Consider the following 15,501-nt stretch of genomic DNA (forward strand, 5'->3'; position numbering starts at 1 on the left):
AACTGACTCCACAGCACACCACTCCCACCACCATGGGTTGCAAGTCCTACGAATTGGTGATCTGACATAATACGCCAGATGCAAGATGTAATACTCCAAATGTGGTTAGCAGCCCAATTCATAACCCACTACACTGCCCGGAAGGAGCTCTGGTAGCATAGTGGTTACAGTAAGACCAATAACCTCGGGGTCAGCAGTTCAAAACTACCAATGGTTCCACAGGAGAAAGAAGGGGTTTTCTGCTCTCATAGAGATCTACAGGGAAACCCTATGCAGGGTCGCTATGAGTCAGAACCGACTCCATGGCACACCACCAGCACCAGCACGGGCACCACACTACCAAGCAGGGCTCCTCCATCCTTAAACCTCTTTCCACCTTGCCTCATTAGCAACTCACTTCAGAATGGGTCCTTCACACATGTACAGAAGCTAGGATTTACACGGCATCACCGAATGGAACAATCTGACTGGGCGGGACATAAGAAATAATTAGCTGCCCTGCATATAATCAAGGTAACTGGTTTAGGAAGACCGTTTCAAATAGACAGTAGAATTGCCTTTCATCTGTGATTTTTAAAGCACCTTTCCCTCCTGATGATTTGTTTGTGAATTGCAGTGTTCTCTATCTTCAGTAGATGTGGGAACTTGTCTTCATGAAGCAACTTGTGAAATGTACTGCAATCACTAGACTTAGGTGAATTTTGGAAAGGAACATATCCCAGCTGCTATTTTTACCTGTGTTTTCAGCATTTTCTTTGTGTTTCCTCCTTAGAGGAGAAGCACAATTCTTCTATCTATGGGTGCCGGAAGGTGCTGAAAGGCAGTTGGCACCAAGTGTTGCTTTGCCTAGACTGTGTACTACAGTTATCTTGTAACTGAGCCACTATATCTGCTCTGTCAAGTTCTGCCCAGGTCATGTGGCCATGGATCTGAGATGGCCAGAACTCTTTGATCTGAAGAGGAGGGAGAAAGTGGATCTTGGCTAAAGTTCAGAAATGCTTGGGTTTCAACTAAAGAAGTAGGACTTTGTGACACAACACTCTCCTTCAAAGGAAAGCAGATTCCAGCTATCAGTCTCCTTCAAAGGAAAGCAGATTTCAGCTAGTGTAACTAATAATATTTTATTTTTGCTGCCCTCTCCCAACCCCTCTGCCCCCATTGTGTTGTTGTTGTTGAGTGCTGTCGAGTCAGTTTCGACTTAATAGCGATCCTGTGCAGGGTTTCGAAGGAGCAGCTGATAGGTTTGAACTTCCGACCTTGTGGTTAGCAGTCCAGTGCTTATCCTACAGGACCACACCAGGACTCCCTCTGCCTGCATAAAAACTAAAAATAATCCAAGTCAGTGAAAAGAAATAGGTCTGGAGTATACGTCTTTAGAAAAATGTTTCTCCAAAGCGTGTTAAATATGTAAAGTGTATGTGGGTGAGGGGATGCATGCAGAGATGTGTGTGCCATGCAGATGTATGGAAGAGTACACACATGGGCAGGTATGTGAGGGCATGTGTAAGGGTGCTTACAGGCAGTGTCCACCAGCCCTTGGGTCCTGCAGCCTTGATGGGCTGGGCTTCTTTCTCTCTTGGGTCTGCCAGCTTAGCATTTTCCTCTAGTAAATATGGTTGAATTGTGTCGTCATTGCCTTTCCCTTGTGGTCCTGATGGTCCTCTGACAGACAGGTGCACACTGCATAGCAAGTTAGCATCACCGAGGTCTCTAGGATGTGTGAGAAGACTAACTTTTGGGGAGTCTTTGCTGACCTGTGACGGGACCAAGTCAGAGTTTTCAAGAGTCTCAAAGTGGTAACCAGCACTAAGAGAGGGATTGGCCAGTGCCCTGACAAAGCACATAAACCTTAGCTTCTTCTCTGTCTAGTGGTGAGGACATCCTGCAATCTTTCTGTCCTCTGCTGTGATACCCACTCCAGGACCGTTCATACCATTACAAAACATTGGGCTTCGAAAGAGCCTTCCAGAGTACCTGGTGCAAACTCAGTTGTTCATGAGAGTTGGAGGCATTCCTTAGGACACCTGGTTGGACACTGGGACTGACCTCTGATGGTATTCTGACACTTTCCGAAATTAATTCCCAATGTGGAACAACTTGATGCTACCTTCTTCCCATGGTGATGAAAGTGTGGGGGGCACCCTTCAGCCCTTTGGTGACTTGGAAGTCTCATTTGGGCCACCCAGAGGAAGGCAGAATGGCAGGTGCTCTTCCTGTGGGTGACTGCAGGGGGAGGACTCACCTTACCAGGCCATGGTTTTGATCTGGAATCTACTTATATGTTAATGGATGATTTTTTACCATTTACATCTGTAGATAATCAATTCATTACTGCTCTACTCAGGCATAGCACAGAAACAAAAGAAAAAGTGTGTGTGAAGTGAGCTGTAATGTCTGGGTGAATATGCTTTTTGATCCATGCTACCCTTGAAAAATTGACTGGTGATAAAAAGACTTTGTGTTTTTAAAAGGAAGACATCATGTCTTTTCACTGGTTGTGAGTCTTAGGCATAGTAGCACAAACTTGAAATCAAACAATTGGCTGCATCCTTCCAATCCTTCATGAGACTACTAGAGGCCGGTATGTAATTGTAATGGGATAAGATCCTCGAACACAGTGAGTGGGGTCCTGGTGTGGCACTGTAGGATAAGCATTGAACTGTTAGCCACAAAGTCAGTGGTTCAAACCCACCAACTGCTCCTCAGAAACCCTATAACAGAGTCACTATGAGTCAGAACTGACCCAATGGCACTTAACAACAACACAGTGAGTGGAGTACTTGTGTGCTAGAAACAGTTAATGAACCTGAAAGGTCAGAGGTTCAAGTTCTCCCAGATGCACCTCAGAAGAAAGGCCTGGTGATCTAATTCTTTAAAAATCAACCATTTAAAATTCTGTGGAGCACAGTTCTATTCTTACATGCATGAGGTCACTATGAGTTGGAACCAACTTGATGGCACTTAACAACAACATTTAAAATAGTTTTATACATTTAAAGGAGTCTTGGTGTGGTGCTGTAGGATAAGCACTAGGCTGCTAACCATAAGGTTAGCAGTTCAAACCCATAAGCTACTCTCAGAAACCCTGTACAGGGTCAATATGAGTCAGGACCGACTTGATGGCACTTAACAACAACAACAACAACATTTAAAACAATTTTATACATTTGAAGGAGTCTTGGTGTGGTGCTGTAGGATAAGCACTGGACTGCTAACCACAAGGTCGAAAGTTCAAACTCATAAGCTACTCCTCAGAAACCCTATACAGGGTTGCTATGAGTTAAAACCAACTTGATGTCACTTAACAACAACAACAATATTTAAAATAGTTTTATACATTTAAAGGAGTCTTGGTGTGGTGCTGTAGAATAACACTGGACTGCTAACCACAAGGCCAGCAGTTCAAACCCATAAGCCGCTCGTTAGAAACCCATACAGGGTCAATATGGGTCAGAATCGACTTGAAGGCACTTAGCAACAATGCATTTAAAAGAACTTTCACAGCATATGATTCTATTATTCAACAGATTTTCATTTGGGTATATATTAAAGGGTCAATAAAGGTGTCATATGTACCAGAAAAGCTCATGTGAGAATTCCCTGATTCTGAGAGGCAGGCATCTAACCACAGTTCATAGATAGGCTGACTAGCCCAGACACACTGTCTGTTGTTCTTTCTATATATGCCCAGGTGCACATATTTACACACACAAATACAAATACATGCACTTTGGAGACAGAGGTGTGATGACATATCTGAGCATGTGTAACAGCATGAATGTGTCTAGGTCTGGGAGGAGAGCTACCATTTCCATTTACACTTGGAGAAACTAAGGTCCATGGAGGTTAGAGACTTGCCTAGGTTGATACCCAAACAAATGTGCAGAGTTTTGTTCTGAGTTTTCTGAATCCCAGTCTGGGATTCCCTGTCCCACAACAACACTGCTGTCAACAAGCTCCACTAAGGGTTATGTCTTGGAAACACAGATGTAATGATAATACACTTTGGTGCCTTAGAAAATATATCCCTTCAGAACAAATGTGGATGACCAAATGCATTTGTGAACTACAACTAAAGTTAGCCCACCTGTGTATTAAGTTAGCAGCTTAATTTGGGTTCATATGAACTCACAGAGCACCTCTGACTTCTTATTTTGGGTTTGTCACTCTCTTTGAAGAACCACTGATGTTGGTAGACTTGCTCTTGAAGCATGTAGTTCTTGAACTCTAAAAGCAATAGAAGAAAATGTAGATGTCCAAAAGGCATGAAGACATTAGTAATGCCCACCTTCTGCTCTGTGGATCCTTAACACCTTGCCTGTACTCAGCAGAATGTTGCTGAATGAATGACTGAAGGAACCCATTGGGTAATGTGTAATTCAGGCATCAGAGGTGACAGTCTAGTAGAAGTCCCTGAGAGGCTGGTCTTGATGATTACAGTTGTGTCAGCTGGGCCACACAACTGACTGTTCTCAGTGGTTTTATAGTTATAATGTTGTCATTCCTTATGATGATCTCTGTGACACTTCCATGATGAGAGCTTCTATGAGCAGCCAGTCAGTTGAAAGGAGTTTCTTTGGGACTGTTGTCTGCTTCCAATATATAGTGTCTTCCTGGCAAAGCTTTTCTGCCTTTTTTGCTGGACCTGATTTCTGAGTCTGGCTTGTCTCACCTCCAGTTCTTTGGACAGCCTGCCATGTTGACTGCTGATCATGGGAGCCATTAGCCTCTGCTCCCTGAGTCAGCAGCCTGCCATCTTACCTGCCCACCTTGATTTCACTCCCCTCCATAGCCAGCAGCCTGATGCCTGACCTCCCTGTTGGGCTTGTTGCTCCATGCAGCTACGTGAGTCATGAGCCTCCTGACCCATAGACTTGGAACTTACCAGCCTCTGCAGCTGTTGACATAAGCCATTTCTTTTTTAGATCAATCTCTATATATACAAGTGGATTTCAAAAAGTTTAATGGGGGAAAAAAATTTCTTTTCATCCCATTTTCCTGAAATTTTAAAACCCCATCATTTAGACATATAAACCCTCACAGATTTTCCTTCTCTAGAGAACCTTGCCTAAGACACTGGGGGAAAAGGGACCCAGCATGGACCCCAGTATCATTAGCCCACTACATTCTTAGTAACAATTTGCTTCCCTTCAGAATCCCTAGATTGCTATGTCCAGAGGTCAGATGTGCATGTAGTTCTATGAACTGGAATTACCCCACCAGATGAGCAAAGCCCTTCAACATAAGTGCACTGAATAGAAACTGGAGTTCCTGGGTAGTCCTTGTACACCCCAATGGGAATCAGGCACACCCTCCTCTTTGGTAATAATACAATTTTACCACAGTTTTGTTTATGATATATAGTTGTTGTTGTTGCTGTTGTTAAATGCCGTCAAGTTGGTTTTTGACTCATAGTAACCCTGTGTAAGGTTTCAAGGAGCAGCTGGTTGGCTGCATTTGAACCACCAACTTTAAGGTTAGCAGTCCAGTAAAACAAAAGCCATTACCTTTGAGTTGGTTCTGACTCCTAGTGACCCTATAGGATATAGGATTTCCAAGACTTCATCTTTAAAAATAAAAGTCATAGCCTTTGATATATGGGTTATTTTTAACTTTCTGTTATGAATTGAGTGAAGTTATGAATTATAGAGCAGATCATCAGTTTTACATTCAACAAATCCTATATACTCTCATTACAATGATTGCAATCCCCTCCATGTACCATCAGTTAACTGTATTTACCTCTATTCACTTTAACTCTTGCATTCCTCCCTGTGCCTTCCACTACCTTCATCTTTCCTCTACCAACCTCCTCCTCCTTGGATGTTGCTTTCCCCGTCACCCAAGTTAGCGTGTGTCTACCATCTAGCCTGTGAGTGATTTTCTCTTTCCTTCCACCCTTGGTTACCATCGTGGAATATTTCTTTTAGCAAGAAAACCTTTGTTTAATTTTTTACAACAATAATTTCATACAATATTTGTCTTTGGTGAGTGGTTGCCCTGGGTTCAGGCATAACAATTTTGAGGATGGTGAAGGATGGGGCACTATTTCATTCATGTTGTGCATAGCATCTCATGAATTCAAGCTAACACCTAGCAGCAACAGGAACTTCCACTTAGCATAATGTACTCCAGGTTCATCCAAGTTGTAAAGTGTTTCAAAGATTCCTTGTTCTTTTTCAATGTTACATAGTATTCCATTATGTGCATGCACCAAAGTTTACCCATTCTTCTGTTGATGGGCCTTTAGACTGTCTCCCTATTTTTGCTATTGTGAACAGTGCTGTGATGAACATGGATGTGCCTGTATTGATTCATGTCTTGGCTCTTGTTTATTAAGAATATATCCCAAGTAGAGGGGTTTCGGTGACACATGGTATTTCCATTTCCAACTTTTAAAAAAATTGTCATATCGTTTTCCAAAATAGTTGCCCCATTTTACAGTCCCACCAGCAGTGTAGGAGGCTTCCAGTCTCTCCACACCCTCTCCAGCATATGTTGTTTTCCTGTTTTTCGAAACTTTGCCATTAATGCTGGGTAAGATGATATCTCATTGTTATTTTAACTTGCATCTTGCCGATGGCTAATGATCATGAGCATTTCTTTGTATGTTTGTGGACTGTCTTCTTTGGTGAAATGTCTGTATGTATCCTCTGTCCATTTTTAAGTTGGATTGTTTGTCTTTTTCTTATTGAAATAGTCTGTAACTTTTAGAGAGTAGTCCCTTGCCTGATATTTAATTGCCAAATTTTCTTTCCCTATCTGTGGGTTCTGTTTTAACTTCTTATGGCAAAATCATGTGATGCATATAGATAGTGAATTTTTAGAAGGCATCAATAATCAGTTTTGTCTTCTGACATTTGTGTGTTTTTAATTATGTTTGAAATATAATTGAATATGTGTATTTATGCCATGTATCAGAGCCCCTAAGGTTATCCCTAGTTTTTCACTGATGGTCTTTTTAGTTATAGGTTTTATATTTAGTTCTTTAATCCACGTTGTTAGTTTTTGTATGTGGTGTGAGATATGGGTCTTGTTTCATTTTTCTGCTTGTTGTTGTAGTTGTTATTAAGGGCTGTGAGTCAGTTCCGAGTTATAAGCTACCTATGAACAGCAGAATAAAGTACTGGCAGTCCCGTGCCACCCGCACAATTATTAGGCTTGAGCCCATAGCTAATGTCTTCTCACTGGAGGTCTTCCTCCTTTTGGTTGGGCTTCCATTTCACCTACCTTGATGTCCTTCTTCAGGGACTGGACCCTCCTGGCAATATGTCCAAAGCATGAGAGACAAAGTTTTGCCATCTTGACTTGTAAGGAGCATTCTGACTGTATTCTTTCAACACTTATGTGTTTGTTCTTCTAGCAGTCCATGGTACTTTTAATATTCTTATCCATCACCGTAACTCAAAAGCATCAATTCTTCTATGGTCTTCCTTATTCACTGTCCTACTTTCACATGCACATGAAGTTATTGAAAATACCATGGCTTGGCTCAGGTGCACCTTAGTTCTTAAACTGACATCTTTGCTCTTGGACACTTTAAAGAGGTCTCATGCAGCAGATTTGCCTGATGCATTATGTCATTTCATTTCTTGACTGCTGCTTCCATGAGTGTTAATGGTTGGGACAAGCAAAATGAAGTCTTTGACAACTTCAATCTTGTCTCCATTTATATGGATGTTGTCTGTTGGTCCAGTGGTGAGGATTTTTGTTTTCTTTATATTGAGATGCAACTCATACCGAAGGCTGTGGTCTCTTACCTTCATCAGTAAGTATTTTAAGTCCTCTTCACTTTCAGCAAGCAAGGTTGTGTCATCTGCATATCGCAGGTTGTTAATGAGTCTTCCTTCAATCCTGATGCCACGTTTTTCTTCATATATCCCAGCTTATTTGATTATTTGCTCAGCATACAGACTGAATAAGTATAGTGAAAGAATCCAATCTTTGTACACACCTTTCCTAATTTTAAACCATTCAGTGTCTCCTTGTTCTGTTTGAATGACTACCTGTTGGTCTATGTACAAGTTTCTCATCACAATTAAGTGTTCCGGAATGCTCATTCTCCACAGTGGATTTCCAGTTTTGCCAATACCATTTGTTGAAGGAGACGATCTCTTTCTCATTTAGTGTACTTTGGTCCTTTGTAAAAATCAACTGACTGTTGTTGTTAAGTGCCGTCGAGTCGATTGTGACCCAGAGCGACTATGTATAGGGTTTCCAAGGAGCAGCTGGTGAGCTTGAACCACTGACCTTGCAGTCCAAACAACTTTGCAGTCTGACTCATTAGCCCACAGCACCACACTAGGACTGACTGTAAGTGGGTGAATTTACTTCTGGCTTCTCAGCTCTGTTCCACTGATCGATGTATACTGCTTTGACTAGTGTAGCTGAGTAGTTGGTGAGAGGCACTTCCTACTTTGTTCTTCTTTTTTAATACTGCTTTGCTGATCCAGGATGTCTTTTGTTTCCATATAAAGTTAGTGATTGGTTTTCCAGTCTCTTTAAAGAATGATGTTGAAATCTGCTTTGACATTGTATTCGCTCTATAGATTGTTTGGGGTAGTATTAACATTTTCACAGTATTAAGTCTTCCTACTAGGAGAAGCCCTGGGCTAAGTGAAAAGCAGGATGTTCAAACACATCAGCCACTCCTCGGAAACCTTTATAAGATGGCTATGAGTCAGAACTCACTCGATGGTACTTAACAACAACAATTCACAAACATGGTATATTTTTCATTTTTGTAGTTGTCCTTTGGTTTCTTGTAATAATGCTTTGTAATTTTCCTTGTATTGGTCTTTTTTGTTTTTCTGATTGGATTTATCCCTAAGTATTTTATCTTTTACATGGCTATTATAAATAGTATTGTTTCCCTAACTTCCTTTATAGAACTCTTTTTATTGTTGCTGTTGTTAGGGGCCATCGAGTCAGTACCAATTCAAAGTGACCCTATGCACAACAGAACAAAACACTGCCAGGTCCTGTACCAACTTCACAATCATTGCTATGTTTGAGCCCATTGTTGCTGCCAGTGTGTCAAGCCATCTTGTTGGGCATCTTCCTATTTTTTTCTGAACACGCACTTTACTAAACATGACATCCTTCTCCTGAGACAAAGTCTGGCCGTCCTTGTTTCCAAGAAGCATTATGGTTGTACTTCTTCCAATACAGATCTGTTTGTTCTTTTGCAAATGCTCTCAATGCACCTTGGACTTTTTCCTTCAGTATTATTGGCCCTTGGTCATATTCTACCTCTTGAAATGGTTAACATCAGACATTTCTTTTTGGTGCAGTGACTCGGTATATTCCTTCTATCTTCTTTTGATGCTTTCTGCCTCATTCGATATTTTGCCCATAGTATACTTTAAATATTGTAAGTCGATACTTGAATGTTTTCTTCACTTCCCTTAACTTGAGAAATGCTGAGTGTGTTCTTCCCTTTTGATTTTCTAACTTTGGGTCTTTGCCCATTTCATTATAATATATGACTTTGTCTATTCAAGCTGACTTTTAAATTTTTCTATTCAGCTCTTTACCTCCTCATTTCTTCCATTTGCTTTAGAATCTCAATGTTGAAGAGCAAGTTTCAGAGTTTTTTCTGACATCCATCTTGGTCTTTTCCTTCTTTCTTGTCTTCTGAATGACCTTTTGCTTTCTTCCTGTATGATGCGCTTGATGTCATCCCACAACTCTAGTGGTCTTCCGTCTTTAGTGTCTAATGCATCAGATCTGTTCTTCAGATGACCTCTAAATTCAAGTAGGTTATATTCAGGGTTATATTTTGGCCCTTGTGGACTTGTTTTAATTTTTTGCCTATGAGCATTTGATGGTCTGTTCCACAGTCTGCCCCTGGCCTTGTTTTGGCTGATGATATGGAGCTTTTCCACATCCCGTCCCATAGTTGTAGTCTATTTGATTTCTGTTATTCCATCTGGTGAGGCCCATGTGTATAGTGATCTTTTTTGTTGTTTAAAAAAGGTATTCACAATAAGGAAGTCATTGGTCTTACAAACTTCCATCATGTGATCTCCAGCATCATTTCTATCACCAAGGCCATATTTTCCAAACATTGATCCTTCCTCTTTGTTTCCAACTTTTGCATTCCAATCACCAGTTATTACTAATACATCTTGATTGCATGTTTGATCCATATCAGACTGAAGAAGTTGGTAGAATTCTCCAATATCATCATCACTGACTTTAGTTGTTGGTGCATAAATTTGAATAATATTGGTATTAACTGGTGTTCCTTGTAGGCATATGGATATTATCCTATCATAGATAGCATTGTACTTCATGACTGATCTTGATATGTTCCTTTCAATGATGAAGGTGATGCCATTCCTCTTCAATTTGTCATTCCTGACATAGTAAACCATGTGATTGTCAGATTCAAAACATCCAATACCAGTCCATTTCATCTCACTAATGCCTTGTGTATCGATGTTTATGTGTTCCATTTCATTTTTTACAATTTTCAATTTTCCTTGATGCATACTTCATATATTCCATGTTCTGATTATTAATAGATGTTTACAGCTGTTTCTCTTCGTTTTGAGTTGTGCCTCATCAGCAAATGAAGGTGCAGAAGGTTTTACTCTATTCACAGCATCATAGTCAACTCTACTTTGAGGAGGCAGCTCTCCCCCAGTTGCATTTTGAGTGCCTTCCAACCTGAGGGGGGCTCATCTTCTGACACTGTATCTGACAATATTCTGGTGCTCCATGTCATGTTTCAGTATTCAATATTTTGGTGCTGACAGTGTTCCACTGCTATTCATAAGGTTTTCGGTGACTAAATATTCAGAAGTTGTCCATCTCTTCTTCCTATTCCTTCTCTGGAAACTCAGCTGAAACCTGTTCACCATGGGTGACCCTACTGGAATTTAAAATACCCGTGACATAGTTTCCAGCATCATAACCATACAGAAGCTACCACAGTACGACAAACGAACAGATGAGTGGTGGAAACCACTAAGTAGAACTTCCCATATGTGATTGTTTTTCTGAACATTTAAAGCTACTGGTGCAAGCCTAAGGACAAGGTGTCTCCATTTCAGCTCAGATGCCTGGACTGCCCTGCCACCAATTTGTTATTCTGTGATCAGTTGGCCCATCCCAGAGGGACATGAGACAGGTGCAATGCAGTGAACACCTTTTCAGGCCATAGTTGATTCCTCCATTGAAGCCTGCCTGGCCACAAGGACTACTGTGGGTGAATCTATTCCCATAGGGACTTGGCCCTTGGGTGGATAACAGGGGTTCAGGGACTGCACTCTGGTGACTGTTGGCACTGAGCTTTTTCTTAACAGATACAGCATTTCTCACTCCTAGACAGTGCCTTCTTGCAGGCCCTGTTACAGTTTAGGAGGCTAAATTCCTTGCTTGTCTGGTGTACATTGTTTCACAACTGTGTCAAGGCAGAGTCCTGGTGTGGCACTGTGGGTTAATGCGCTGGACTGCAAGGTCGATTTGAACCGCAAGGTTGGTGGTTCAAACTCACCAGCTGCTCCTCAGAGATCCTATACAGGGTCGCTATGGGTCAGAATGGGCTCGACTGATGGCACTTAGCAACCACAACAACATCAGGGCCGAGGAGAAAAATCAAGGTTCAGTGTGTACTCACAAACCATGAAACAAACTCTTTCTGTGTGTTGTGCTTTTCCCAATGAATTTGATCACCCAAAACTTAGGAATAAATGGATGACATATTGTCTAAAGAAATATTTCTAGGCTGGAAATTTAGGATTATTTTAACACAGCTTTCTAAGTAAAAAACACACGCAAAACCACATACTTCTACTAGTATTGATGGTAGGAATACACTGCTAACTTCAAAATCAGAAATCAAATTCAATGGCATTAGGTACAATTAGAAATCCACAATGATTAAAACAATTTTTGTTTCTGTTCGCAAGTCCTTCACTGCCTGGTCAGTGGGACACGGGACTCCTTCAGCTCAGCAGGCTGCAGCGAAGGCCCAAAGCTGTCATTATTCTGTCTTTGGATGGGCTAGAGGACCTACTCTACTAAGGAGGTGACCCAGCCCTCCCCATCTCAGGGCTCTCTATAAGAGTCTCAGGCTCAGTGTCACCCTCCTCAGTGAGGCCTTGGCTGTGGGGAGTCTCAGCCATGTGTCTGCAATATGGTGGTAGACTGACTCAGTTTCTCAGAAGGAGCCCTTCTTATCCGCTTTATGAAACCAGTTGGAACCTAGTCCACTTCTGAAGACAAAAACAGTCTGTGTCGTAGTTATCTAGAGATGCTGCCACAGAAATACCACAAGTGAGTGACTTTAAATTTAACAAAGTTGGATTTATTTTCTCACAGTTTAGGAGACTGGACATCCAAATTCAGGGCAGTAACTCTGGGGAAGGCTAGTCTGTCTGTTGGCTCACAGTTTAGGAGGAAAGTCCTTGTCCCCTTCCAGCCTGCTGTTTCTCAAAGATCTCCATGTATCCTGGTATCAGTACTCCCCTAGGTCTAGGAAGGTCCCAGTACAGGAACCCTAGATCCAAAGGACTTGCTGTGTTCCCTTCTTGTCTTTCGGTGCTAGTCAATCCATCTGCTAGTTTGTTTAGTTTCTTATCTCTCAAAAAGAGACTAACTCAGTATACCCGTAGACTGTGCCTACCTCATTAACAATCCTGGCTCATTTACCTCATGCAGGTGAGGATTTACAATACATGACAACACATAATTACATCAGACCACAAGTGGAGAATAATTGCATCGTACTGAAAATCATGTTCCTGCCAAGTTGACACATATTTTTTGGGAGACACAATTTAATCTGTAATTCTGCTTTTTTGTTTTTTTCTTTGAAACAGAGATAGTATTTCTTATTTTCCTCTTGGTGAAATGAGTTTCTTTATGTGACCTTTTATCTTGGTTCTTTGGGAAAAAATGGACTGGGAGGTTTTTCCTTCTAAGCCCTGAGGAGTTCCCTTTGTCTTTATTCTTTGATGAAGCAACTTGGGGAGGGGGTTCTCAGATTGTTTTCTACCCCTAAAGGGTTTTCTACTTTTATTCAGATTTATTGACCTTTTCTGGGTAAACTGAAATAACTTAATCATTTGCTCCTTTTTGTCTAGCTCTGGGCTAGCCCTGTGATTGGTCTGTTTTATACACCCTGCACAGATTGGTCAATTTGCTTTGCAAAGAGTGACTTGAAAGTCTATCTAATAGGATTGCATGACTTGCTGGGATTGGTTGATTTGTGGTTCTGCTGATAGGAGGCTGCCTGGGGACGGGCTGCTCCTCAAGTGATTGTTGGTGTTAAGTACCATGGAGTTGGTTCCAACTCATAGTGACCCTGTACAGGGTTTCCAAGGCTGTAAATATTTATGGGAGCAGAAAGCCTCCTCTTTCTCCCACATAACAGCTGGTAGTTTCGAACTGCTGACCCTGAGGTTAGCAGCCCAATTCGTAACCACTGCGCTACCAAAGCTATTTTCTAGTGATTGAGAACATTGCTTTTCCTCTCTGGTTCCTCATTCTCTCATGTGTCAAATGAGAAGGAGGGACTTCACAAAGTCCCTGTGACTTTATAATTCTAATTCAGAGGACTGTGGATTCTGGGAATTCTCCACATCAGCACCACACTCCAGAGTGATAGGGCTGCTGGACCTCTAGACACCTGGGGTGGAGCAGACTTGGGACTCTCTATAGTCCCCATGTAGAGAGTGGGGCAGGGCTTCCTCTGTGGGCTCAGATCAGCACCAGAGAGCCTTGGGGTCAGAACCAAGCAGAAGGTCTTGGGAAAGGCCCTGAAAAGGGTGAAGGCCTCTAGCAGGGAAGGCGGTCACTGGCGCACACCAGGTAATGGGAAACCCCTTTCCCTCAGCTAAGAGAGGCTGCCAGGAACCTGGGTGGAGCTTCATGTTCCCATTCATTTGGAAGGCCACTTCACCTTCCACAAAGGGGGAACGTTTGTACTTAGATCATAAAACCGCCTCCTGTTTCTCCACCTCAACATCCTTCCTTCGTATCCTAAAGAAGACACAGTTCTTGTAAGCTTGCTATTGCCAGAAGAGGGGCAAGTCTAAAGGGGGAGGCGTACAGGAGCTAAAGGAGATGTGTCTTCTTATACCCACTGGCCTGTTGTCCACTTTCCCCATTCCCAACACCTCCAGCAGCGTATGCATGTGGCGGATGCTGAATGCATGGGGGCAGGCGGGGGCTCAGAATTCCATGTGTAGCTGTGAAAATACCGTGCAGTTAAAGCTGGCATTTCTAGAACAGGGGAAAACCTGTAGTAAAGTAAGGTGATGTTGTTGTTAAGTGCCATCAACTTGCTTCCAGATATCCTAGCAGTGGCTGGTCGGTTTGAATTGCCTGCCTTGTGGTTAGCAATTCAGTGCTTAAAAGTTAGATAATGTAAGGGTAATAAAGCAAATGTGTCTGCATGTTACAAACATGTTTATTTTTTCACTCATCCTCTAAATTACCAAAGTAAATGAGACAGTCCTCTCCAGTGTTGAGCTGGTCTCATTTCCATCCAGGGATGGCCACACAAATGTGTGCGCACAGTGTTTTTACAGGATCCACCAGCTAGCTTGCACAATGGGCCACTGAAAATGTTAGCTGCTATTTTGTGTTAATGACAGTGTCCTTGAACTTGAAGGATCACTTTGCATAACTGTGGTTGTTAAGTGCTGTCAGGTTGATTCCAACTCATAGTGACCTAGTATAGGGTTTCTGAATAGTGACTGATGAGCTTGAACTGCCAACCTTGCAGTTAGCAGTCCAGTGCTTATCCCACAATGCCATACCAGGACTCCAGTTTCTAGTGATATGTAATTGGTTGTAACTGAAATAAAAAATAGAGTCCCGCTTCCTCTCCTATCGTCCTCTTTTAGTTCCAAAAAACTCATCCAAACAGACATTGAAGAACATGTCTCTACCTGTTCATGAATCCGTAGCCCAGCTGGAGACAGAGAAAATAATGATTGTTGTCAGTGTTCTTATGCATGTAGTGGCAGTGGGGTACCACTGTCTTATTTGGGGTAAATGGTTTCCATGGACATTAGCTAGTTGTAGGAGCTCTGGTAGCATAGTGGTTACGAATCGGGCTGCGAATCGCAAGGTCAGCAGTTCGAAACTACCAGCTGCACCGCAGGAGAAAGATGAGGCTTTCTGCTCCCGTAAAGATTTACAGCCTCGGAAACCCTGTACAGGGTCACTATGTGTCAGAACCGACTCCACGGCACATGACAACAACAACAAGGTAAAGTCAGAATCTGTTATCTTCTTAAAGAACTATTTTTTTTCTTTATTATTAGGAAAAATTGTAGCCACTATTTGAAACGAAAACAATGCCCCAAAGATGAAAATATAGTTCTCTCATTCCCTGCATATGTTCTCCCCACCTTTAGAAGAAAAAAAAAATCTTACCTTCATGAAATAAATATCCCCTTCCCCACATTAGAAAAGTCTACAAATACATTGCAGAAGACCTTAGAGAAAGAGAAGCCGTTGTGGTTTCAGGGAATAAGCATT

General features: G+C 41.9%; 1 protein-coding gene across 1 annotated transcript in view; it reads left to right on the forward strand.

The window, feature by feature from the left end:
- ATP10A (ATPase, class V, type 10A) overlaps positions 1–15,501 on the forward strand; it is a 220,974-nt gene that overhangs the window by 63,008 nt on the left and 142,465 nt on the right. The window lies entirely within an intron of this gene.

The sequence above is a fragment of the Chrysochloris asiatica genome, unplaced genomic scaffold (assembly GCF_000296735.1).
Source record: "Chrysochloris asiatica unplaced genomic scaffold, ChrAsi1.0 scaffold00044, whole genome shotgun sequence".
NCBI classification, from domain to species: domain Eukaryota; kingdom Metazoa; phylum Chordata; class Mammalia; order Afrosoricida; family Chrysochloridae; genus Chrysochloris; species Chrysochloris asiatica.